At 40.3% G+C, this 27,777-nt stretch overlaps 1 pseudogene; it reads right to left on the bottom strand.

Moving 5' to 3' along the window:
* Positions 1-2,660: 2,660 nt before the first annotated feature.
* On the bottom strand, positions 2,661-7,093 carry LOC123246398 (annotated as a pseudogene).
* Between the last annotated feature and the right edge of the window lie 20,684 nt (positions 7,094-27,777).

Below are 27,777 nucleotides of genomic sequence, written 5' to 3' on the forward strand. Positions count from 1 at the left end.
TGCTTGCTCCTAAACCGGTTGCCGAACAGAGGAGAGAACGGGCCCGGAATTCGGAGCTAAGGAAGCTCCGAAGGCTGCAGCTGGCTTGTTGTATTGCTTTCATGGGACGTGACTGGGGGCTGTCGCCTACACCTGCAGTCTCACAATCCTAGGCGCCTGGGGTCGGTCCTGGAGTAGGGATCTCCTCCCTGCCTCCCAGCTCTGTGGCTTCTTGAGAGAGGAGTATGAGGGACAGAGGTCAGCGGGTCCCGGCCACGGGGCGGCAGGAAGGTAGCTGGATAGTCCTGAGCCTAAAGGAGGAGGAAGAGGAGAGCGGTGAGTTGATCTGGCGTCGGGGGGCTGAGACGAGTATCCTGGCCCCGCTGTATTCAAAGCAAATCACAGCCCCTGTGCCAGAGCTGAAGGGGCAGTCGGCTCCGTTCTGTGCCTAGAGGCTCGGGGGAGACTGCGGGAGCCGCCCTTCCGGCAACAGCCTACTGGCCCTTCGGGGGTGGCGTTTAGGGGCTCTGCGGGAGGCTGGAAAGACGGGGCGAGGCTGGGCTCTCCCCACCCCTATTGGCACCATATTTACTCTCCTTCTTCTTCGGGCGGGATCATTTCCGTACGACCCGCTGTGGGGATGCAGCTCCTCCAGCCGAGCATGCTACCCCCGAGGGGCTGAGGTCCGGACCATGTCAGCCCGGAGTCCCCGGCCCCAGTCCCGCCGCTGCCGCCGTCTCCTGCTCTGCTGCTGCTGCTGCTGCCGCCGTTCTCACCTCAACGAGGACACTGGCCGCTTCGTGCTGCTGGCCGCGCTCATCGGCCTCTACCTGGTGGCTGGCGCCACTGTCTTCTCTGCCCTGGAGAGCCCCTCTGAGGCGGCTGCGAGGGAACGCTGGAGCGCGACGCTGCGCAACTTTAGCGCAGCGCACGGCGTGGGCGAGGAGGAGCTGCTTTCTTTCCTTCGAGACTATGAAGCTGCCTTGGCTGCAGGCATCCGAGCCGACGCTCTTCGTCCACGTTGGGACTTCACCGGAGCCTTCTACTTCGTGGGCACCGTGGTGTCAACTATAGGTAAGGAACGCACGCGGTAATCCTTTCCCTCTTTTGGTTTTCTCTCCTCCCGTGTCATTCCCTCTCTTTTCTTTTCTTCTAGCCTCTTTCTCCTTCCCTACTATTCCCTTCTTTCCTTTTCTCTTCTCCCCTTTTCCTGCCTGGTGCAGAACAATGATGTGGCAGCCAGGAGCCTGCAAACAAGTTACTTCACCTCTCTGGACCTCAGTTTCCTCATTTGTAAAATGAAAATGTTTTTTTTTTTTAAACTAAATGGTGTTAAGGTCCCTTTCAGCTGAAGAATTCTCCGATCCTTCCCTCACCTTTTCTTATCTTTTATTTTTCCTCTTCTAAGTCCTTTTTCTCTTCTCCTTCTCTTCTCTTCACAATCCTTTACTTCAAGACCCTTGGCCCTACTCCCTTCTGATAAGCTGATTTTTCCTCTTTTCCATTCATTAAGTACGAGAGTTCAAAAATATGTAGAATTACAAGTGTCATATCAGCAAACATACTCAATCCTTACGTTCCTTCATCTTCTTGGTCACCTTCTTTCCCTTTTCCCAATCCCTTAGCCTTTGCTTTTTCTAACTTTCTTGATAAACTCTTTCCTTCTTTTTGCTTGCCTTCTACTTTTTATCCCTTCAACTCAATTCCTCACCCCTCCTATAACCAATTGTTTTCCCATATACCCCATGTTCAATTGTTCCATGAAAATGCAGTTGGCAGCTTCTGCATCCATCATTCACCTTTCCAAAGTGTTTCCAAGAAACAGCTTGACTTCAATCCAGTGAAACTCCAGAGAGATCCTATAGGCACTAGAGAAGGGTGGCAGCTTGATGGTGCATGCTGACCAATGAGAATGATTCCCACTGTAGTGAAGAAAAATGTGATCAACCATCATGGGTTTCTCATTTGCTACCCTTTTGCTGTTTCTGCAGAGTGGGATACATTGGGCTGTGTAGGCAAGGGAACGTGTGGCATCTCTATCCCTGGGGAAGATTGGGGGTGGACCAGGGGGCCAGCAGGAGGCAGGGGGATGGACTGACTGACTAGACTTGTAAGATTCTCTACACCAGGATGTAAACAAACCAAAAAGTTTGTTTGGGGTCAAAGGAGATGGATGGATCTTATGATGTGTATGTATGTATTTTTATATATGTATAGCTATAGATATGCACCAGCTATAAATGGCTTCTTTCCCCATAATGATTTTTTTCATGTGTCAGGCTTTAGGTTTTTTTTTTTTAAATATAAAGGGAAGAGGCAAATGCAGACTGTCTAAAGCAAACACAAATTGGATAAAAATACACTTTAAAAGCTATATTATGTTGTTATGGTGATTAAAGATACAAAATAACCAAAAAAAGTTCTTTTAAAGAGCTTCATCAAGTTGCCATAGCAACTGGAGTTTTAAAGTGCTTTGAAAGCGCTGGCACTGCCAGCTGAAGGATGACATCATGTGCACACTCACGTTGACTCTGCCCTTAATGTTATAAATGCCCCGTTATCCTTTATATCCTCATTATTCTGTTCAAAAGGACACCTGTGCACACAAGCAATAGACATGTCATTCTCCTCTTAATGGCATGCTTTGGTTTCCTGATGAATCCTCTTGTCTGGAGATGAAGTTATTGGCAGTCACCCTTTTCCTTCTGGCCCATGTGTTCCACTGAGGGTTTAATTGTGTCTGTGGTCTGTGTAGAGATCCCGCAGGCCCTAATCAGCCCTACTACGGCCAGCTCAGAGGCATCACGATACATATCATGGATGGGACTTCCAAGGAGTGCCTCTGCTAGTTAAAGGAATTAAGACACATATTCAAAAATTGTTCTGGACCTCGTCTTCCCTTCTCTAGTTTGGGGTTGCTCCATAGTCAATCCAAGAGGTACCCTGTTATCTTTCTGGGATTTGGGAGTTTTCTGATATTTCAGGAAAGTGGTACCTTTGCATGAGCCATGAATTGCTGTAGCTGTGCTTTCATCATCCCCAGACTAATATCATGAAATTTAGAAATAGAAGGGACCTTGGAAAGAGAATAATCCAATCTCTTAGTACTTCAGTGGATAGAGTGCTGGGTCTCAGGAAGGAAGACCAGGGTTCAAATCCAGCCTCAGACACTTATTAGCTCTGTGACCCTGGACAAGTCACTTTACCAAGGTCTGCCTTTGTTTCCCCAACTATAAATTGGGGATGGTAATAGCACCTACCTCATAAGGTTGTTGTGAAGACCAAATGAGATAATATTTGTAAAGTCTTAGCATAGTTCCTAGCATGGAGGAAGCACTTAATAAATACTTGTTTCCACTCTCTCCCCTCATTTACAGAAAAGGAAATTGTAGCTGAGAGAGGTTAATGACTTGCCTAAGGTCACACAAGTAGTAAACATGAGAACTGGGACTCAAACCCAGATCCTGCGGTTCCAAATCTAGTACACTTTCTGCTTCCTCCCACACATCACCTCTAAAATGTGCTACAGGAAAATTTTAGTTTTAGAATGAATCTATATCCATGGCCACAGAACCAGCCCACAGGAAACTTGGTGGAATGATTTCTTACGGTTTGTTAAAACGACCATATGAATAGCAGGGATCAGTTTTCCAGGGTCCCTGCCAATGTGGGTTTGAGGCCACAATTTCAAGTGATTCTCTGTTTTGGGGAGACCCTTCTTGCCTGCATGACGATCTGATCCGAGCACCCGAACAAAGAGACTTTCTCTTTGTGAGAATGGATTTGTATTAAAGCAAGAACCTAAATATGTCAGTTTCCTGAATATATGATACTAATCTCATCTGCTTACACAGCCCTTTGCCTTGAAATCCCCTTGGTTTTCAGAGTCATTATTATCATTGCTGCTGCCTTTGTCTGCCCAACAGTTCAGAGGGCCCAGGGGTATGTCCCAGAGCAGCAATCAGGGCTTTGTCTTCTCAGCACTAAGTGGAGTAGAAAATTAACAAATACCCACTTTCTTTGATTGAGCCAGCCAGGCAACTTACATAATTCATTCACAAATATGGAATTTGTTAGGCTTGAATGATCAGGTTTGACTATCTACATGGACTAATTAAATGTTTTTCCTTCTTTATGCTATGTTGACTCAGTTTAATGATTCACTTGAGTCTCTAGATTATGATATTTTTGATTAAGAGGTCAAGTCTTATTTTCCACATAGTAAGGCTTGGGTTATGTGTTGATGCTGTGGTCAGTCTGGGTTTCGGCCAATGTAAGTCTTTTATTACTGGCTATATGACCTTTGGCAGGTCATCTGACCTCTAACCTCAGTTTCTTCATCTGCCAAATGGGAACATTCATAATTCCTACTTCACAGGGTTTTTGGTGAGGATTAAGTGAAATCACATGTGTACTACACCTTGCAAACGTTAATGCACTAAATGTATTAAGTATTTTTTCATTTTGATATATAATCAGTGCTGATTATTGTCTGTCAGTCAAATACATGGTAATTTATTTTTGAACCCTTACCTTCCATTTTAGTGTCAATAGTAAATATTGGTTCCAAGGCAGAAGAGCAGTAAGGGCTAGGCAATTGGGGTTAAGTGTCTTGTCCAAGGTCAACTGAGGCCAAATTTGAACCCAGGACCTCCCATCTCCAGGTCTGCCTGTCTAGCCACTGAGCCACTTGGCTGCCCCTACATGGTAATTTATTAAGATAGCTCAAATGAATTGATCAGTCCATTTTATGTACATAGACCATCTTTAGAATAAACTGGGTTTTTGTTTTGTTTTGTTCAGAATATTGTGTCTGCATGGTACCAGAAAACCCAGATGAAAACAGAGTTGGGGCCACAGGCAGCAGCAGGGTAGGTCTAGCAAACAAGGTAAAGAACCTAGAATTCCATTAGGCTATAGAAATCCAGCAGGCACCATCACTTTGGGCTGTAGAAGGGCAAGCTGTAAGAGGAAGTAAAGGGTGTAATGCATAGGGTGCTGGACTTGAAGTTGGTTCTTAGCTTACTTGCCTAGCTCTTCTTGACTCTTTGCAAACCACTTAACCACTTTACCTTCAGGTTTCTCATCTGTAAAATAAGGGGGTTATTCTTGATGACATTTACATTTATGATCGAGGTTGGAAAGTTCAACAATTTATCCCAAGTCAGCTGGATAATCAACAAAAACAATCTAGACCAATGATTCCCAAAGTGGGCACCACCGCCCCCTGGTGGGTGTTGCAGCAATCAGGGGGAAGCGGTGATGGCTACAGGTACATTTATCTTTCCTACTAATTGCTATTAAAATTTTTAAAAATTAATTTCCAGGAGGCTAAGTAATATTTTTTCTGGAAAGGGGGCAATAGGCCAAAAAAGTTTGGAAACCACTGGTCTAGACAGTCAGGAACTCAGAGATAGGGACCAATGAATATGGGAAACCATGGTAAGATGGAGAGAGCAAACAGCTATATTCTTCTTGTTCAGTGTGGGTAGACAGGGATTTATAGGTTTTTGCTTGAAAGATGAAAAAACAGAGCCCTAAAGAAGCAACTTCCTCCCGATAGAATGAAAGGGACAAGTGTTAGATCTCTCGGGGGAGGTTCTAATGGGAGTACGGCATAAAATGAGATGGTCAGACATGATGTTGCTATCATCATCCTGGAAGGGTTGCAAAGATCAATGAGGGGCTCTTCTTAAGAAGGCTGTCACCAGAACTCCAGAATTCCCACATGAAAACAGAAATAGTCATCTAGATATTTGCTCTATAAAGAGTTCAACATCCAGACATTTGGAGGGTTTTAACAACTGACCATTTTTTTTTTTTGTGAAGCATTCTTTATTTCTTTGCATCTTGGAACAGGTGATGGAATAATGGTACAAAATAAGACAGACACGGCCAATATATTGATTTGTTTGCTTGGTTACAGCTATTTGTTGCAAGGAAGGCCTTCCCTTTAGTAGGGATAGAAACTGAATAATTGTCATAATGATGCAAGAAAAAAAGATTATCAGTGAAACATTTTATATTTTAAGATATACAGAAAAGAGAAGAAGTTCAAAAAGGGGCAAAGACAAGCAGAGAAGTTTTCTTACTATCATATTAAATATAATACATACAATCAATCAATATTTTCATTAAGAGCCGACTATTCTACGTGCCAGGCATAAACATATATAAACTATACATAATAGTTTAATTACAACTCTCTTTTCTATTCTTAATATTGAAATGTTCATTTTTGATATTATAAGAAAAAACATTCCATTTTACAGATAAGCTCTGAGAAATTACATGATTTATCTATGACTAAAAGCTAGTAAGTATCAGTACTAAAAGGCAAACTCAATTTTTTTGACTTTGAGAGTTCAGTTCTTTTTCTAATCTATATAAGGTTGTCTTTATAATCTCTAAACTATCACCAAAAATTTACTATATAAACAGGTTAAAGTAATTTTATTTTAACATTTGCTAACAGAAAGGTTTTGATTTTTTGTAAGAGACCAAGCCAATGTGTTAAAAGACTAACTGGCTTGACCATCCATTCAAAAAACAAATGCAGTTCAAGGACTGTATCTCATGGGGGAAAAGTCACTTTAAACTTAAATTATACTCAACAATTATGTTCTATTCATAGAATATTTTTTAAATAAAGCTTATGTTTTGTGATTCTTAAATACTTTTTTTTAAAATACCAAAATTCTTACATGCAGAAAATTGTACTGGTTTCAGTGGTGGTGACGTTGTTTGTGTAAACTGAAGTCCACAATACCCACAAGTCCCAGTTTTAGTCTCTTTGTCCAAGTTTATATATACTTTTGGATGATCCAGAACTCTTCCTCCACCATCACATATCACTTGACTTTCCACTTTGCATACTGGTTGCTCTGCTATCAAATGCAAAGTTTTCATTTACCTCTTTCTGGCGACCAACAAAGAGAATCCTCCTGTAATCATCTTCATCATAAACTTGGCCTGTGTGGGTAATTTTCTCCCTTGTGGGCGACACCTGCACACCAAAACATCTGGCAGCCACAGGGAATCCCCGGCTGGCCCTGAGGCTGTGGCCCAGAAGGCAGCCGGAGATCACAAACGCCACCGCCACAGACGCCGCCATCTTCCCCCCTGACCATTTTTTTTCAGTTCATATCATGGTATAACATAAAGAGATGTGGCAAATTACAGAGTTGACTTATGCTGTGTAAGTAGTCAAAATCAGACAAAAAGGAAATTTACTTTGGACCCTGATTTAGACACTTTATAAGGCTACACTGGTCCAGAAAACTATGGAATTGTCCATTTTCTGCTTCTCTTTTCATTGAATGAACAGAGCCATAGAGAGAGCATGAAGTAGACTAAATATATATTTTAATGTGAATTTGAAACAGATGAGTAAGAAAGTCTGGATTCAAATCTCACTCTGCTACATAAATTCTTTTTGAAATCTCTTTTGAGCTTCAGTTTCCTTATCTGTAAAGGGCATTAGACTAGTTGACCTCTAACGTCCCTTTACTGGTCTAAATCTTTGATTTTGTAAAAGACCTTATAGACATAGCCCCAACCACAGCTCCCCAATTCAGAGCTGTTTTAAGGAATAGTAATTAGGACAGCATTGTGCTCTGCATCAGGTAAGGGAGGGAACCTGTACGTTTTCTTCACTTAAGTATGTTTGAAATAATCTACCATGTCTTAAACAATGCATCATTTTACTTCCTAAAGAATTTTTCACTGATTTACTTGAATGGATAAAAAGAAACTGCCTGTTGGGTTTTTAATTATGCAACTGCTGTCAGATTTGTGTGTGTGGAAGAAGAACATATTTTAAAATCTTCTTCAAATGGCAGCTTGTTATAAACAGAAATATTTTTGCCTCCTGTTATTCAGTTCTCGGGAAGTGTATTTTAGCTGCGGAACTACTGATCATGCAGCCATAGACTCGGAGATGAAGGTGTGAGAGGTGTCACGCTTGGCACTGAATAATTGAGTTTGCTGCTTTCAGAATTAGGGATGCTTAATTATCCAACCATCAGATTCATAACAAGAACTAACTTTTCCCTCCCATCACATAAATGTGGATTTTTAAAAATAAATGTTTCTGCCGCAAAGGAAACTGAGATGTTAAAAGACCTAAATGTCAAGGCGATATGAAAACATCAGTTCTCCTCTGACACATATGCTCTCCAACTGGGAAGCCCTTGTTTAGGCACATCAGAGCCCTTAAAGAAAGATGTTTTTAACCTGTAGTGGAATATTTTTTGAAGAGAAAGAAAATCTCTCTTATTTTTCTAGGGTTGAAAAAGGGGCTTTAACTTCACTTCATGAAGATTTTTTATTTGATAATTATGTTTCAATATAATTGGTTTACTGTGTATTGAACTTTATGCATTTAAAAACATTCTTTTCAGGAGAGGTCCTTGGGCTTTACCAGACTGCCAAAGGGGTCCATGACACACAAAAATGGTTAAGAATCCCTGTTCTATAGTCTGCCTACACACCACACATGCACACACACACATGCACAGGAGAGTTGGTGAATTCAATTAAATTAGGTCCCCGTCTGTTGTGGTAGTTTGTGTCCTATGTCATGCTTCTTGTCAGGAACAGAAATTCCTGCTAGCAAGGGGTCTAAATAGGTCGATTAGTACCTGTCCAGGTTCTGGTGAATGTATTTGTTCTTTCTCCTTAATAACAGTGCTCCTCTCAGAGAAGTTCTGGATAAAGGGAAGAGGATTATTATGAAATATTTAAGAAGTGTTCAATTGGGGCAATTGGATAGCTCCTTGGATAGAGAGCTAGACCTGGAGATGGAAGGTCCTGGGTTCAAATCTGGCTTCGGACTCTTCTTAGCTATGTGACTTTAGACAAGTCCCTTAATCAGCATTGCCTAGTCTTAACCACTCTTCTGCCTAGGAAATGATATTTAGTATTGCTTCTAAGATAAAAAGTAAGAATCTGAAGATGAAGAAGAATGAGGACAAGAAGAAAAACTCAATTATCTAGCAAACATTTATTAAGGATCTGCTACACGCCAGGTTCTATGCCTTCTCCCACCACCCATATGTGTTTGGGGAAGACCTGGCCCAAAGGAGAGAGTATCTGAACTCTGCTCACTTTGATGGTTTGCTGGAGTTTAGCCTGGCTAATTTTCCCCACCTTTACAGTGTTAATAAAAAAAGAAATGCCATTAGTAGTATGTAAAAAGATCCCAGTGATTGATAACCATCTTCTCAAATGGAGAAGAAATTCCAGAGATCCAGATGTTTTCTTAAAAGGGACCTACGGAGGGGCAGCTGGGTAGCCCAGTGGATTCAGAGCCAGGACTAGAGATGAGAGGTCCTAGGTTCAAATCTGGCCTCAGACACCTTCTGACTCTGTGACCCTGGGCAAGTCACTTAACCCCCATTGCCTAGCCCTTACCACTCTTGGAACCAATAGAAAGGTTTTTTTAGGGGGGAAAATAGAAAATAGAAAAATCATCTAGTCCAACTTCCTCATATTACAGTTAATCAATAAACATTTATTAAGCTCCTACTATGTGCTGAGCACTGTGCTAAGTACTGATGGTACAAAAAGAGGCAAAAGACAGTTCTTGCTCTCAAGGAACTTACAATCCTAATGGAGGAAACAATGTGCAAACAAATAACAGAATAAACTATGTGGATGATAAGTGATGTTGCTGGTGTTTAGTAGTTTCCAACTCTTTGGTTTTCTTGGCAAAGATCCTGAAATAGTTTGCCATTTCCTTGTCCAGCTTATTTGAAAGATGACAAAACAGAGGCAAACAGGGTTAAGTTGACTTGTCCAGAGTCACATAATTAGTCTGAGGCTGGATTTGAACTCACAAAGTCGAGTCTTCCTGACTCCAAGCCCAGTACTCCATCCACCACCACCACCACCATGGAAGTAACTAACAGAGACAAGCTACTAAAATGAATATTTTTACTGAGTAATAAATGAGATAAAACCAGTATCCAGTAAAAGGGATTTTTTAGTTGAGACTTAGAGACAGTAAGCGATTTCCCAAGGTCACTTGTCTTCTTAGTGGCAAAGGCAGGAAGGACTAAGATAAAGGTCTCCCTTATTCCCTCTCTTTGCTGAAGGTCCCCCTTAACTAAACAGAACCAGTGGATTATGCACTGCCTGAAAAGGAGCCTAAGCTGGGAGCTGTGGTCTTTTTCCCTCTTTAAAGGAGGGATGCAGGACATGAAACAATCTGAGAGCACAGATGAAAACAAAATAGATACACAAGTGTGCTACTAATTAATTATAACTTGTCCCCCGTGGGATACTTGGTGGCAATGGGGAGATGGGGAGAATGGAGCAGGTGGGACTCAGTAAGCTTGATGAAGAATGGTTTCCTGGGAGAGAGGAGTTTGAGCAGAATTTTAGAGGATGGAAGGATCTGACTTGGTAGAGAAGGAAAAAGTATCGAAGATTTCTAAATGGCAAAGGCAGTGTTCCAGGAAAACAGAGTCACACTTAGGAAAATTACCAAGGGGAGGAAGAAGCATGTATATTGTGCCTACTAGGTGCTAAGCACTTTTTACAAATGTTATCTCATTTGATCCTCAAGATAATCCTGTTATTATCCTCATTTTACAGCTGAGAAAACTCAGGCAAACAGAATTTAAGTAGAGTCACATCGAATAAGGTCAGATTTGAACTCAAATCTTCCTGAGTGATGACCCAGTCCTCTATCCACTGCCCCACTAGCTGCCTCTGCTTTACCGAGGCAAAATCTGCTGAAATTTGAGGCCGATTGTTGGATTTCGTCACTCGGTATAAGAGGGGAAAGTCCTGGGGTGTTGGAGAATAGATGAAGAGGCATCTCTGTGGATGAATTTGGAAAAACTTTGGAGGAAATTGCTTCTTCAAGAAATTGAGTCAGGAAGTAGAATAGGAGAGATAAAGGGTGTCCCTTTGCCTTTCTTTGTACCTGCAGTGCTTACCAGTTTAGAAGGTACTTAATAAATGACTGTAAATGGCATCATTTCCACAGTGGGTTGGGCTCTTACATTCAGCAGGACCACACAAACACAGAAATCTAGTCTTATGATCATGGCAAAAGGGTGGGGTGGAAAAAGGTATCATTTAGACTTTAGCATCAGATTTGGGTCTGAATTCTAATTCAAAGATTTTTGTCACTTTACTACATTATTACCTATGTGTCCTTGGACAAGTTATTTAACCTTTCTACACTCAGTTTTGTCATCTGTAAAATGGAACCAAATGGACTATATGGCCTCTAAGACCCCTTCTAGCTCTCCATCTATGACAACAACCATAGTTGAGCAGATAAGATGGCCTGGGTGGATGGGATGTGAATCATTAATGACTGATGAAACTAAGGTGACCTGCTTTACTTCTTTTAAGTTGTGAAGGCTAAAAGGGACCTTGGACTAATGTTGCTCAACCACCATCACATATCATTTTTTAAAAATTTTTTTTTTAACCCTTGTACTTCGGTATATTGTCTCATAGGTGGAAGATTGGTAAGGGTGGGCAATGGGGGTCAAATGACTTGCCCAGGGTCACACAGCTGGGAAGTGGCTGAGGCCGGGTTTGAACCTAGGACCTCCTGTCTCTAGGCCTGACTCTCACTCCACTGAGCTACCCAGCTGCCTATCACATATCATTTTTACTTGTCCTTGTGTTTGTGGTCAAAGATCATTCCTTCTTCAAAACTAGGAACCTAAGAAACGGAGCATATCCTTTCCCATCCCTTTCCTTCTCCTGTATCCTGGTCCTCCTCTCCCCATCCCCATCCCTTCCCCTGAACTTCTCAGAAACAATATACTAATGCTTCACAGGACAGAGTGGTCCGAGATAGAGCATTTAGATATTTTCCTAGTCCTGAGTAGGAGAGGGTTTGGGAAACTCTGTCCTGGAGTTCCAGTCCAACCCTCTCATTTACAGAAGAAGAAATACAAATTCAAGAGAAATCGAGTGACTTGCTTAAGGCCATACAGCCACTTGCTTAGGTCAGTATTATTTACACTATGTTACTTTGGCTCTCAGGTTACAAGTCAACCTGGAGATCTGGAGTCAGGAAGACCTGAGTTCAAATCCAGTCTCAGACACTTACTACATATGTGACATAAACTATAAACTGGGCATCTTAATAGCACTTGTCTGGCTCAAATGAGGTAATATTTGTAAAGCATTCAGCACAGTGCCTACCACCTAACAGGGGCTAGATAAATGCTAGATATTTTATTATAAGTTTTCTTTCATGATTTGCCTCCCAGATCCCCCCTGTTTCCCTTCCTCTTTTTTCCCCTGTCCTCTCCACTGTGTATTCTTTCAAAAATTCTACCACTGAAGAGGTACAACATCCAAATGACTGTAATCAGTAACAATAATAACAGTTTCTACCAGTATAAAATTCCAAGATACTACCTTGTCTGCAGTATGCAAAAAAAAATCTCCTTTTCCACTTAGAGAAGGAGCAAAGTTGACATTCTTAAAAAGGAATGTTAATAGCAAATGAAGGGAAAAAACAGCAACCAAAATAAAACACAAAAGCATAGGAACAATGACAAATTCAGACTTTTTTCTGCATCTAGACAAGATCTACATTGGCTGACACATAGTTCCTCAGGCACACACAAGTCCACATCCATTTTCCTTATTTCAGCTGTCCTCTTATAGGCACTGAGGGAAAGAATGAAAGAATTTAGGATTTATTAAACACTTACTAAATTCACACTTTACAAATACTCTCTCATTTGATCCACACAACAACCCTTTGGGGTAGGTGCTATTATTATCTCCATTTTGCAGTTGAGGAAATTGAGGTAGGTACCAGTCAAGTGACTTGCCCAGGGTCATCCAGTTGGTAAGTATCCGAGGCTGGATTTGAGGATAGGTGCACTGCTAGCAAAGCCCTACTTGATCTTGGCTAAATTTGGTTAAAACTAGTCAAATAAGAATTAAAGAAAAATTTAAAAAAAAACCCTTGTCCTGGTCAGATCTGTGTCCTCTCTTGAGGCATCATGGTGCCCAAGAACCTTCTTCTTTTTTTTTTAATCTTGACTATATTTGTCCACCTAATGTTCCTTTTCTTCAGCCTGCTGATTTCCTCCAGGGATGTCATCTTCAGTTCTCTGGTCAATCAATCAAACACCAATTCTTGTGGCATACCTTATATTTCTGTCCAGCGTTGTTACGTAATAAGAACTAGATTGTTATTTAACTTCTTAGTCTGGATGCCTCATCTCCCTGACCAAAACCCTCCCTTCTTCAGAATACCATCTCACATCCATTGCCAGAGCACTTTTCCTTATTCAGACCATTTCCATGTACTGCATTATCTTATTAAATATTCAGAGCAAATCTATAAATTAGGTTAGGCTAGGTGTTTTGTAAGATTCCAGATTCAGAGCTGGAGAGGCCCCGAGAGATCAGATGGTCTCAGACCTTCATTTTACTGAATTGGAAATGGAGGGAAGCTAAGTGAACCGTCCCAGGGTCACACAGTTAATTAATGTCAGAGCTGGCACTTGAACTCTGGGCTTCTTACTCCAAGACCGGTACACTCTTCACTTTACCATTCAGTTTCCACAGTGAATTCAGAAAAGAGATGTTTAATGACCAAAGCAACTAATGTATGTTCAACCTTGTGCTGGGACCTTTGGGACAAAAAGTGAACCTGCCCATCTTTGTTTTTGCCTTCAGTTTCAATTCTACTTGGGAAACATTTATCAAACACCTTCTTTGTACAGAGTATTATGCTGTGTCCTTCTAACCTTAATTCCCCACTGTTGGGCCCACAGGAACTAGGGACACAGCACTATCTTCTCTACCAAGGGGGCCTTCAGCCTTAGACCCAGATGTGTGTTCTGACTGGAGGAGCCTGGCCTCGAATGAGAAAAGAGGAGAATGTTAGACTTCCTTTTCTCACATTTTCAATTTATTAAAATCCCACTCTAGTATCTCAGGGTCTATTTATAGCTTACGTTTAGGCTCACAGTTAGGGTTTCCCCAAAAAGGAGGAGTAGAAAGGTATTTGTTATACAATGTAGATCAGGTATTGGACATCTTTTCATTTCCTATGCATGAAAAAAATGCTAAAACATACACAAAAAAAACTCAACACATTGACAGTAAGACAAAATAGGATATAGGAACTCAAAGCCATAATTATATTCTCTGGGAAGCTGATCCTTAAATTACATTAGGACATGAAGAAGTTTGGGGGTGCTGGTTAGGCATTTGACATTTCACCCTGGTGCTGTACTGTCCACTCATTAATTATCTACTGTTAAGGCAGCCGAGGAAGTGTTTAGTCGTCTTGTGTGTGGCTATCATCTCTGATTCAGAAGCTTTCTCTGTCATCATCCAGCTCCCCTCATTGGACCTAGGACCTCTCAAACTCATGAGATTGTCTCCAAGTCCAGACACATCCACCTGTTGATGTATTCAAAAGGGAACCTTAGAGCAGAAAGAGAAGCCACAGACTCAGGTATAAATTCACTTGGTTGCGCCTATGCTCTATTTAGAAGCAATGAGAGGACAGGAGGAAAAAGCATAGTCCATCTCTCCATGCCCTTGTGGAGAGTCCAGAGCATGCCTCTTGCTACCTGGAAAATTTGAAACAAGAGAGTGATCTAGAGGGAATCTTTTCTTTTAACTGATATAGTCCTCTGACCTTCTGACACTGTCATTGGGTAGAGGGAGGACCATCCTGTGGTATATCCTTGGGCTACACTAAGAGAATGAGACTTCCAGGAATTGTCTTATTGTATTCTGCCAATACCAGACCTCCTCTCCACTTTTCTGTTCAGTTCTGGGCACCTCGGTTTAAGAAGGACATTGATGAATTGCCTGCCAGCACTGGGAGGGGGAAGGAAAGGGAGGGAGGGATTTAGGTTTGATCATATAACTTCAGAAAATTTATGCAGAAATTTGTTATTACATGTAATTGGTAAAAAAAATGTTTAATGTAAAAAAAAGGACATTGATGACACAGATAGAGTACAGAGGAGGGCCACCATGATGGGGAAGAACCATGAGACTGTGACATGTAATGATCAGTTAAAGGAATTTAGCTCAGAAGGAAGAAATCAAAACAAAACTTGGAAAGAGACATGATACTTTTAAGTATTGAAGAGCTATCATGTAGAAGAGAGATCAGATTTGTCCTTTTTTGGCCCAAGAGGACAAATTCAGGAACAATGGTTGAAAGCTAAAAGAAGTGGACTTGGGCTTCACACATGGAAAAACTCTCTAACAAATAGAGCTGTCCAAAGGTGGAATGGGCTGCCATGAGCAGCAATTGGTTCCCCCACTTTGGAGGTCTTCAGTCAGAGGCTGGAGGACCATTTGTTGGGTATCTGATATTAGGGATTCCTTTGGTGTGGAGTGTGGACTAGATGGTTTCTGGGCTGCCTTACCAATCTCCAATTCTGTGATTTTATGATTAATAAACTACAGGGTTTAGTTCTTCACACCAAAATACCAAGTCCTTTCAGTGATTGGTTGCAACATGTTTGGAACCTTTCAGGTGATAAATATTTATTAAGCATTGGGCATTGGGCTAAGTGCTGAGAATACCAAGGAAGCTAAAATTCAGTCCCTGCTCACAAGAATCTGAATCTATTGGAAATGGCGACAATCAAGCAGCTATTTACAAACAAGCCAAATAAAGGATACAAAGAAATTAATCAGCAGAAGGGTCTTCTGAGAATGAAGGAAATATGGACATGTTTTATAAACAGAAGAGAAGCAGCCAACAGACAGGGAGAGTTTGAAGACAAGCAAGAGAGTGAAAATTATAGAAGAGGCAATCTGTTGGAGAAGATGGGAGGGAAGATTACTTTTGCAGGTTGAAGGGTTGACTGTGGCAAGGAAAAAGGCCATCTCACAGTGTGAGATAAGAGATAAGGAGGAGGGGGCAGCTAGGTGACAGCTAGGTGGCTCAGTGGGTTGAGAGTCAGGCCTCCAGACAAGAGTTCTTGTGGTTAAACAAAGAAACAAGCTTGTCAAAAATTATTCATTATGGGCTGGCTTAGTTTGAACTTATTCTTTTCAGCCATGCGTAAGGTACAAATACATCAGTTCCTAGCTAAACATAATAGTTAATTATATTTTAACTAATCATATTATGTATATAGTTATGTTATACTATTCATTCCCATCATCAATCAAGGAGATAGTTATGGTAGTTGATTACATCCAATAAGATGCAATAATATCAGTCTGGTCCAATGTTTTGATCCCCTGGTGTTTTTTCTGTTATAGGATCACTAAGAATACAGTTCTGGTAGGGTGATTCTGTGCTAGTTTGTCATTGCCTTAATTTCCTTGTGTTTCACTCTTTCTATGGTCTGTAGGAGTTTGGGAACAAACTCAGGCCAGGTATTTTCTTGCTGGGAACTTTAGAAACTTGCATTAACTCACTAACTGATGGTTTTCTGCTGGGCTGATTCTAGGGGAAATTTCTATACTCTAAGGGGTTGTACATGGGTTTATTTTTGGATAGTGAGTAGTCTTTGGCTGTGATTGTTCTTGCCATGAACCTGTATTGCTTTTCTGTGTCTCCTTTGAGCTAGATAAGGATATTGATTGCAATAATTTCAATGCAAGTGAATGTCACTGTAAAAAGAATCATATAGGGTAAACTGTGTGTGGAATCTCCATCCTCCTGACAACCTGCCATGCTAGATTGTCAGAGCTTGTGAGTAGCCGTGCTAACCTCACAGCCTCGATGGCTTCCAGCAAGTTCTGAGATCCAAATCTGGTCTCATACATTTCCAGTGGTGTGACCTTGGGCAAGTCACTTATTTTTTTTAAGCTTTAATTTTTTTAATCAGTATATTCGAGAGTATTCATTAAATGTCAACTATGTTCTTTTTTAAATTTAATTAATTAATTTAAAATATTTTTCCATGGCTACAAAATTCATGCTCTTTCCCTTCCCTACCCACTCCCACCACCCATAGCTGACATACAATTCCACTGGGTTTTACATGTGTCATTGATCAAGACCTATTTCCATATTATTGATATTGCACTAGAGTGATCATTTCGAGTCTACATCCTCAGTCATATCCCCATCAACCCATGTGATCAAACAGTTGTTTTTCTTCTGTGTTTCTACTCCTACAGTTCTTTCTCTGGATGTGGATAGCATTCTTTCTCATAAATCCCTCAGAATTGTCCTGGATCATTGCATTGCTGCTAGTACAGAAGTCCATTACATTAGATTGTACCATGGTGTATCCATCTCTGTGTATAAGGTTCTCCTGGTTCTGCTCCTTTCAATCTGAATCAATTCCTGGAGGTCTTTCCAGTTTACATGGAATTCCCCCAGTTCATTATTCCTTTCAGCACAGGAGTATTCCATCACCAACAGATACCACAATTTGTTCAGCCATTCCCCAATTAAAGGGCATCCCCTCATTTTCCAAATTTTTGGCACCACAAAGAGCGCGGCTATAAATATTTTTGTACAAGTCTTTTTCCTTATGATTTCTTTGGGGTATAAACACAGCAGTGGTATGGCTGGATCAAAGGGCAGACTGTCTTTTAAAACCCTTTAGGCATAGTTCCAAATTGCCATCCAGAATGGTTGGCTCAATTCACAACTTCACCAGCAATGTATTAATGTCCCAATTTTGCCACATCTCCTCCAACATTTATTACTTTCCTTTGCTGTCATGTTAGCCAGTCTGCTAGGTGTGAGGTGGTACCTCAAAGTTGTTTGATTTGCATTTCTCTGATTATAAGAGATTTAGAATGCTTTTTCATGTGTTTATTAATAGTTTTGATTTCTTTATCTGAAAATTGCCTATTCATATCCCTTTTGAGCAAGTCACTTAAAACTCATTGCCTCACCCTTACTGCTCTTCTACCTTGGAACCAATATACAGCATTGATTCTAAGATGGAAGATAAGGGTTTTCTTTTTTAGTGAGTTAAGGAAGAGATAGTGGCAGAATGCATCTAGGTGATGTGAGATGAAGAGGAAGAAAAGAGGGGATGCTCAACAAATAGTCTCAGTTTTTTGGTCATCTTTAAGTCACTAAAATGCTCAGTCACACATGTGGTGACCTGGAAAGTGAACAAGGAATAAGCTGTACAACCCACATTACAGTCTGCATGAGAGAGCTATAAATTTTAAATAAGATATGGTTCTTGCCAGGGATGAGCTGGAGCTGGCAAGAGCCCATTGTTAAATTTTCAGTGTGAGCTTTTATACTTCAGACATCAGTAAATGCTACATATCTGGATTAAATGTATTGTTTTGTTAATTTCTAGGTTTAAGAAAGTTAGAAAGAAAATGTTAATAATGTAGATTCATATGTTTTGTTTTTTTCAGAGAGTCAGTTGTTAAATACTTACCAGCATCCCCCTAGTTCTTTCCTTCATGAAACTTTCTATCTAATAAAGAGAGAAAAACACTTAAAAATAACTATGATTCATAATACAACATGATATGCATATTATCCAAACAGTACAACATGAGGGCAGAGGAAGAAGAATGTTTCACGCAAAGAGAGTAAGAAAAAGACTTCATGAAGGAGATGACATTTAAGGTGGGTTTTAAAAGATGTCTAAGAATTCAACCAATGCCTGAGAAGTCAAGAGTACTGTGTAAGCAAAACTGTGGCAGTCAGAAATCATTGAGTATGTTGGAATGATAAAGTTTTTTTGAAGAGTAGAATCTGTGTGGCAGACAGTGGGATGGCTGCCACTTAAAATCCCAATTCTATGGAATTTAAAAGGTGAGGAACAAGGAGCCAGTTTGAGACCACATTCTCCAGGGCATGTTCTTCTGAAATCTACTGATTTGGGACTGAAGGGCTAAGCCAGGGAACTGAGCAGTACTCTCTGAAGAAGGCTGCATTGCTATTTGAATCAGGATCCCAGCCACAGTAACCAGCAGCCAGAAGGGACTGATTGCAGTTTCTTTGCGGTGCTGAAGCCTATGAGCAATTTGAGGATGACTCACTCACCAGTCCACCTGCCTGACAGTAAGAGGAAGAGAGTTGGGGCCCAACAGCAGACCGCCAAGCAGGTGGGGAGGCATCAAAAGCACTGCCCTACTCTCCAGAGACCCCTTTCTGGAAGGGGACTGGCTGTGGGCAGCCCTCTTCCTCAGTTGCTGAAAAGGACCAAGTCCTTAGATTTGCTCCTTTCTTCCATTTCTACATAGGACTTCAAGCAAAAGGCATGTTGGGAAATAATAAGAGTAATTGTTTATATTTACATAGTGTTTAAAGATCTTTTACCCCAAGTCTATGAGGTGGGTAGTAGAAATAGTTAGATTTGGGGTTTTTAAAACCTTTACCTTCAGTCTTAGAATCAATACTAAACATCGATTCCAAGGCAGAAAAGTGAGACAAACTTGGCAACTGGGGCTAAGTGACTTGCCCAGGGTCAAAGAGCAAGGAAGAGGCCAGATTTGGACCCAAGACTTCCCAACTCCAGCCCTGGAATTTTATCCACCAGGCCACTTAGCTGCCCATAGTAGAAATATTGTGATTGATAGAGATATTTTCCATGTAATAACAAATTTCCACCCAAGTTTTCCAAAGTTATATGATCTAAATTGTCTACCTTCCTACTTTCCTCCCCTCTTCTGGAGCTGTCAAGCAATTCAATCTGGGTTATACATGTTATTGATATTTTATAGAGGCTGCAAGGCATAGAGGAGTGAGGAAATTCTGTGTTCAAGTCCTACCTCTGAATCATATTACATATGTGACCCTAAACAAGTCATATAACCTCCCAATCTCTGGGCAAGTCTTTAAGCTAGCAGAGGTGATAAAATGCACTGGAAAAGGGAGCTCCTCAACAGGAACCATTTTCTCATAAAAAAAAAAAAAAAAAAAAAAAAAAAAAAAAACCAGAGGTCTAGTTCCTCTCCCTGTTTTGTAGAGGAAGAAACCAAAATTTAAAGACTTTAATCCATGGTTACACAGCTAAGAAGTATTGGACTCAGGATTCAAACCCAAGACCAGGGCATTTTCAACTGAGATGGATTGCCTCAAGGAAGCAGAAATTCAGATCAAATCAGATGGGCTCCCTGTGAGGAGTTTTCATGAGAATCTAGGTTAGGGGAAAGAGACTAAAATGGCTGATAAATGACTTCAGTGAGCCCTGGTCTCCAGAAGACTTGAAGCTGGCTTTGAGTAGGCACTTAATAATATGCTTGTTGATTGATTGATTGACTTGTTTCTCATCTTTCATAGTATACTTCCTTCCAGGAGGTTCCCGAAATTCTATTATTTGTGCTTGTTTGTAGCCGCTTCAACTCAACAAGCATTTATTAAAGCTAGGCATGTGGTGCATGCTTGTAATCCTTTTTCCTGGGGAGGCTGAGGCTGGTGGATAACTTGAGCTATGGTGATCTGAGCTGCACTGGACTAATTATAGCCAACCTGGTGTTCTCTGGCACCAACAGAGGGAGCATCTTAATGTGGGAGGCCATCAGACAGCTTAGGGAGGGGCAAAACTGACCCAGGTCAAAAATGGAAAAGGCCAAAATTTTGATGCCCATCAAGAGTAGGATCAACTCCTAAGAGGAGCTTCTACATTTACACTCCTCCTAAGATAGGGAGACCCAATACACAAAAGAAAAAATCAAGGAACCAAAGAAGCAAAAATAGGAATTTATTAAGTATTTATGGTTTGAAGGCACTGTGCTAGGCACTGCAAACAAAAATGAAAGAGTCCTGCTCCTCAAGGAGCTCTACTGATACTCTCTACCCTGCATTCCTGTACTTGATTTGCATAGAGGGAAGAAGAACCTGGGGCATGATTCCTGGTGTAATGAGGTGGAGAGCTGGACAATCCTACTTCTTTCTGGGCAAGTCTTGAGATCATCTCTATTGCCTTTTACATTAAGTTCTTTCTTCTTTTTTTTTTTTTTTTTTAATTTTAAACCCTTAACTTCTGTGTATTGACTTATAGGTGGAAGAGTGGTAAGGGTGGGCAATGGGGGTCAAGTGACTTGCCCAGGGTCACACAGCTGGGAAGTGTCTGACGCCGGATTTGAACCCAGGACCTCCCGTCTCTAGGCCTGGCTCTCAATCCACTGAGCTACCCAGCTGCCCCCTTACATTAAGTTCTAAGAAAATTTTAGAACAAAAATTTAAGCATGTGCTTGCTCCAGCAGCATATATACTGAAAAACAAACAATTAAGTAGATGATTTATGATCTCTTAGAAAGGGAAGTGAGACTCTGGGAGTCAGCATGGGCTCACCAAGAATAAGTCATGCCACAATGACCTCTTTTTTAAAAATGGGATTACTGGACTGACAGATCATTAGCATGGTGTAGTTATTATATTATTTTATTTATTTAAGTATTTTTTCATGGTTGCATGATTCATGTTCTTTCCTTCTCCTTTTCCAATTCCACTGAGTTATATGTGTATTGCTCTCCCTCTTATTTTCCCCTTTAGATCCTGCTTTATTCCCTTTCACTCTGTTCCTCCTCACCAGTATTTTGCTTTTTGTCACCTCCCATCCTCTCCCTTCACTTACCTCCCCCCCCTTCCCTTGTCTTATTCCCCTTCTACTTCTCTGTTGGATAAGAAAGAATTCTATACCCCACTCAGAAGGGTAAGAGAGAATGCTATACCCCAATGAATATATTTGTTTTTCTCTCTCTCAGTCAGTTACGAAGAGAGTAAAGTTTAAGCATTGCCCATCACTGCCCTTATCCTCCCCTCTCTATAATGATTTTTCATATCTCTTTATGTTCTATAATTTACCCCATTCTATCTCTCCCTTCCCTTTTCTCTCAGTACAATCCTATCTTTCACCCCTTGATTTTTTAACATATCACTCATATGCATACATATCATATCATTCCATATCATCACATTTACGCATACATCATGTTATCATAATCAGCTTACTTCTCTACCCTCTTTTTGAGTAAATTCCTTCTATCTTCTCTACTACTAAAAGTAAAATTTGAGAATTAAAGAAATCCTCAACATTTTGACCTTAATGAGGCTCTTAAATTTTCTCTTTCATTTTTACCTTTTAGGGTTCTCTTGTGTCTTGTGTTTGGACTTCAAATTTTTTGTTTAGGTCTGACTTATTCCTCAGGGATGCTTGGAAATCTTCTATCTTATTGAATGTCCATTTTTTTCCCCTGAAAGAATATGCTCAGTTTTGCTGGATAGGTGACTATGAGCTGTAAATCCAAATCTTTGCCTTCCTGAATATCATATTAGCATGGTGTAGTAGCATGGTAATAACAGGATTTCAACAAGGCATTTGGTAGTTTCTCATTATACCACTGGGGAGAAAAGGGAAAGATTTTGACTAGGAATGACTGAAATGAGGTAGATTTACAAATAGTTTTTAATTCCTATATCCAAAACCACACCAATGTAACTATCAATAATATGTAAATAAGTCTTGACTGACCACACATGTTAAAACCAGTGGAAATGCGAGTTAGCTATGGGGGGGAGTGGAATTTGAGGGGGTGAAGGGTAAAGTAAAAATATGAATTATGTAACCATGGAAAATTTTTCTAAAAATAAAAAAATTAATGAAGTAAAAAAATTAAAAATTAAAATTTAAAAAAGTCAAATGATCAATGTCAAGCTAAGCTTTTGTTGTAGTTCAGTCATTTTTCAATCGGGTCTGACTTTTAATGACCCCATTTGAGGTTTTCTTGGCAGAGATATGGAATGGTTTAGCATTTCCTTCGCCAGCTCATTTACAGATGAGGAAACTGAGGCAAACAATGACTTTCAATGGTTATACAGCTAGTAAGTTTCTGAGGCTGGATTTGAACTTGGGTCTTTCTGTCTCTAGGCCTGGCACTCTTTTCCACTGAGCCACCTAGCTGCCCCAAGCTAAGCTATATGTAAGTTTTTAGTAGTCAGCTACAAGTCTTTGTTTCTTGTTTTATCTTGTTTTTTATCTGTTATGTGGATAACACTATAAATGATGTGTATATCACATTTACAGATGACAATGAAACTTGGAGGGATAGCAAATTCAGTGTATGAATAAATAAATTAATGGGAGAAAGTCTATTAAGTTCGTATTGGAGATTCAAAAAAGTTTTGCATCCTGACATACTGGGTTGACCCTTACTGAAATAAAATACAATGCTGATAAATACACATTTCTACTCATTATTTGTTTTTTTAAATCAACTGTACAAATACAGGATGAGGAAAATGTCACCAAATTTTACATAGGACTTTAAGATTTACATAGCATGGTGCATAGGTTATCTTAGTTAGGATCAAACAGTTTCTGTGCCAAAAGCAAGTGTCCCAAAAGTTTCCATGCAGTTTTAAGCTATTAAATTATTCAGCCATAAGCCTTTTGGGACATTCTGTATTTGACAGGCTCTCTTGTGGAAGCGTATCCAGAATGAGAACCAATGGTAGTAGTTAGAGAGAAGCATATTTCAATATAAGGGAGAATTTCCCCAAAAGCTTGAATGAGCTGAAAAGAGAATAGATTGCTTGGTATGGTAGTGATCTTCCTGTCACCCAAGAGGCATTCAAGTAGAAGGTTGATGACAACTTGCAAACAATTTATGTAGACAGGAAATTGAACTCAATGACCCTTGTGCTGATGTTATTAGACTTGTTTAAAAACAGTTATGCTTATGGGAAGGGCAGTTAGTGGCACAGTACATAGAGCACCAGACCTGGAATTTAAATCCAGCCTCAGACACTATCTGTATGGCTCTGGGCAAGTCACTTAACTCAGTTTCCTCATCTGTTAAATGGGCTGGAGAAGGAAATTATAAACTCCAGTATCTTTGCCAAGAAATCCCCAAATGGAGTCGTAAAGAGTCTGACATGACTGAAACAATTGAACAACAACAACAACTAAATGACTGAGAAAATCATTGTGCCCTATTATTTGAAAAAAAGGAAAATGCTTTGGATAGCTTTTATTTTTTATACCAAGTATTTCATGATATTTTTTCTAAATTCCCAATATTCCCCATCTACTATCCTCTCCTCAAAAACTGTCTTTTATGACAAAGAAGAAATAAGCAAAACCAGAGAGCACAGTGACTGATCTCCATCTAAAAGACCCTCTAGGAACCATCTAATCTAACTCTTCTCTCATAAATGAGGAAACTGAGGCTTAGAGAGGGCACATTATTTGCCTAAGGCCATATAGGCAATAAATGTCAGTGGTAGGATTTGAACTTATAAGCCCCCTGCCTCTTCACTAAGAGGAAGAAAGTGTCTTCATCTGTTCTCATTCTTTACTCCGAGTTCAATTGTCTTTTAGAGTAACTTTCATTTATATTATTAAAGTCATTGTATATATTATTTTCCTGGTTTTTCAGTTTGTATCAGTTCATCTAAATCTTTCTAAGTTTCTCTGAGTTTCTTCTATTTAGCACTTATTATAGTACAATAATAACTTGTGATGTATATGTATTATAATATAGCCAGCCATTCCATAATGGTTTGGCATCTAATATCACCCAAAGTCTTCTGCCTTCTTTCTTCACCTGAAATAAAGCAGAAGACTGTCCTACTGACATTTCTCTGAAAGAAAGAATATATTCAGACTAACTCATTAAGTTCTTTTCTTTGTCTTTTGAGCACTGCCAAGAGAAATAGTAGGGAATGTTAAGGTTGCAGGACTTTGACTTCTGGAATCAAACACTGGTTTCCATCAGGGTTTCTTTGCCCCATGGCAATATTTCAGGCTAGTACTGAATGTGTAATACTTTGAGCCTTTTTCAGTGACATTTGCATCTAGAGAAAAGCTAGTCATCAAATGTTTACTGATATCTCTTCATCCCTGTGCTGGGACTAGCAGATGGAGACTTATAAGATCTGGCTCTTGCCCTTAAAAAGCTTATAATCTCATTGGAGAAATAAGATTCATCCACATGAAATGGTAACTAACAATATGAGGCTGACATGAATGCTTTGGGCCAGATGAGCGAAGAAGACAATAAATGGTGTAGGCCTGCAGAGAAGAGAAAGAATCATTGTGGCTAAATGGTCAAAGAAGGCTTCATATGGGAAGGGACACATGACCTGAATCTTGAAGGATTTAGATAGGGGAAAAAGATATGGGGATCACAAAAGCAAAGTTTGGCAAAAAGGGAATATACAACCTAATTCTGGAAACTAAATTAATCAGTCTAGTAGAAACAGAGGTTTTGTGTAGAGCAGTGGTTCTCAAACTTTTTTGGCCTACTGCCCCCTTTCCAGAAAAAATATTACTTAGCACCCCCTGGAAATTAAATTTTTTAAATTTTAATAGCAATTAATAGGAAAGATAAATGCACCTGTGGCCATCACTGCTCCCCTGGATCACTGCAGCACCCACCAGGGGATGGTAGTGCCCACTTTGGGAATCACTTAGGGACTGGGAGAATGGGACCAATTTTGGGGAGGGGAGAGATTTTATTGGAAGACTAGGGTGTTTGAACATTATTATATAGACAGTTGGAAGCCACTGAAGATATTTGAGCTCAGGGATATTATCAAAGCAATTTTTTAGGAAGATTCCTCTGATAATAGAATGAAGAGGGATAGCATGGTACATTTAAAAAGTGATAGCTTTGGAGTTGGGATTTAGGCTCTGCTACATACCTATGCATTCTCTCTGCCTCAGTTTCCTCATCTATAAAATTAGAGAACTGACTTTAGTAATAATAGGTAGCATGTATATAGCACTGTAAAGCTTGCAATATTCTTTACCTATGCTTTCTCATTTGTTCATAATGGCATAATGCTAATACTATACTTATTTTACAGAGGAAGGAACTGAGAGAGATTAAATGACTTGTCCTACATCATAAAGTGTGTGAGGCAGAATTCAGACTCAGGTCTTCTTCTAGCCTCTAACCAGTGCCCCACCTAGCTGTCTCTAAGTCCTTTCTATGAACACATGAACCAGGAAGGATGACTTGGAGAGACTAGATTGAAGGCAGAATAACCAGTATGAAGGCTTTGGCTAAAGTCCAGGAGACATAATGAGGGTTTGGACTATAGTGGTCACGGTGAGAATGGCAAAAAATTCAATACATTATAGTGTGCCAAGCACTGTGTTAGATATGGTGATGCAAGGTGGAATGAGAAATGGTCCCAGACTTCGTAGAATTTACAGTAAAAGAGATGGGCCATTTATACAAATAGAAAATAGAATGTGGTAAGTGGATACAAAAGGTACACAGAGTGCTATGAGAAATAGCCAAAGGAGAAATCATACCAGAAATTAGAGCTAGAAGAGACTTTAAAGCAGTGGTTCCCAAACTTTTTTGGCCTACCACCCCCTTTCCAGAAAAAAATATTACTTAGCCCCCTGGAAATTAATTTTTTGTATTTTAATAGCAATTAATAGGAAAGATAAATGCACCTGGGGCCATCACTGCCTCCCTGGATCGCTGCAGCACCCATCAGGGGATGGTGGCACCCACTTTGGGAATCACTGCTTTAAAGTATCATCTGGTCCCATCCCTTTGGTTTATAGATGAGGAAAGGAGGGATGAGAATTGCCATGATCACCCAAGTTGCAAGTAGGAAAGCCTGGATTCAAATGGTCGGTCTTCTAACTCTTAAACCCAGTGCTCATTCGCCCACTCCACACTATCATTTAGTTGGAAGAATCAAGAAAGGCTTTGTGGAGGAATGAACTGACAGAAGAAACAAAACCAACTGGGAAGTCCAGAGGAAAACCAAGTCCAGGATCAGGCCTTTCTAAAGGCTGTTTGTTTAAAGGAACACTCTGCCCTTGGCATAAGGTCCTGGGGGCCAGCAAATACTCTCCAGGCATTGGGAATGGGGTGATGATAATAAAACCAAAAATTGCCATGAAAGCTAGAGCTGCCTCCAGTCACAACCCAGTGGCTTCCCCCTACAGTACTCTAAGAGTTGGTTGTGTGCTAATTTGTATCTTTGGGTCACTGGTTTAAGGATCATTTTATCAGCCGGCCAGTGAGTGTGTGAAGTGGAAGTTTCTCATTAGATCTGGAGCTTCCTTGAAAAAAGAATATTGCCAGCATAGCTTTCTGGCTCCCAGGTCAGGAGCCTGACTATTTGGTGGTGATTGAATATACTGAAGGGAGAAATCTGGATATAGGATGGTTAGATCTCAGGATGCATAACTGGGAATTTTCTTACCTTCTGCCTATTGTAGGCATTTTACTCCTGTGAGATAGTGGAGAAAGCACTGGGTTGGCTTTCTATGGACCTATGCTTTGGACCATTTAACCTCTCTAGATGTTCATGCTTTATCTATAAAACAAATGCAACAGTAACTTCCCTATCTAGTTTACAGGACTATTGTGAGATGATCTGCAAGGGAAATGATATATATGAAAATTCTTTGAAAGGAAGTAATACAAATGGAAAATTTTGTCTTTATTCATTCTCTCTGAAGTCTTCATTGTGTACCTACTATTGTGAAGAATACAAACAAGTCTAAGATAAGGCTCCTGTCTTCATGAGACTTCCAGTCCAGTTGGGAGAATAAAACCTCTAGATGTGTTGGAAAAGATTTGCTGGGGTACTTTCTCCCACTAAGCTGTCCCAACGATGGATCTATGAACTGGGGCCTGTCATGGGGGAAATTCACTTTCAAAGAGAGGGAAAATAATTTAAAACTTAGGTATGATTTATGTCTAAGATCTCCACCAAAAGGATCAGAAATGTACCGAAAGTATGAGAAATCAAGTATAGAACAGCTTTGTAGCATGGGGCAGCTAGGCGGTGCAGTGGATAGAACTCTGGTCCTGGAGTCAGGAGTACCTGAGTTCAAATCTGACATCAGATCATTACTAGCTGTGGGACTCTGGCAAGTCCCAATGAGCTGGAGAAGGAAATGGCAA

This window comes from Gracilinanus agilis, chromosome 4, assembly GCF_016433145.1.
Source record: "Gracilinanus agilis isolate LMUSP501 chromosome 4, AgileGrace, whole genome shotgun sequence".
Taxonomy (NCBI): Eukaryota; Metazoa; Chordata; class Mammalia; order Didelphimorphia; family Didelphidae; genus Gracilinanus; species Gracilinanus agilis.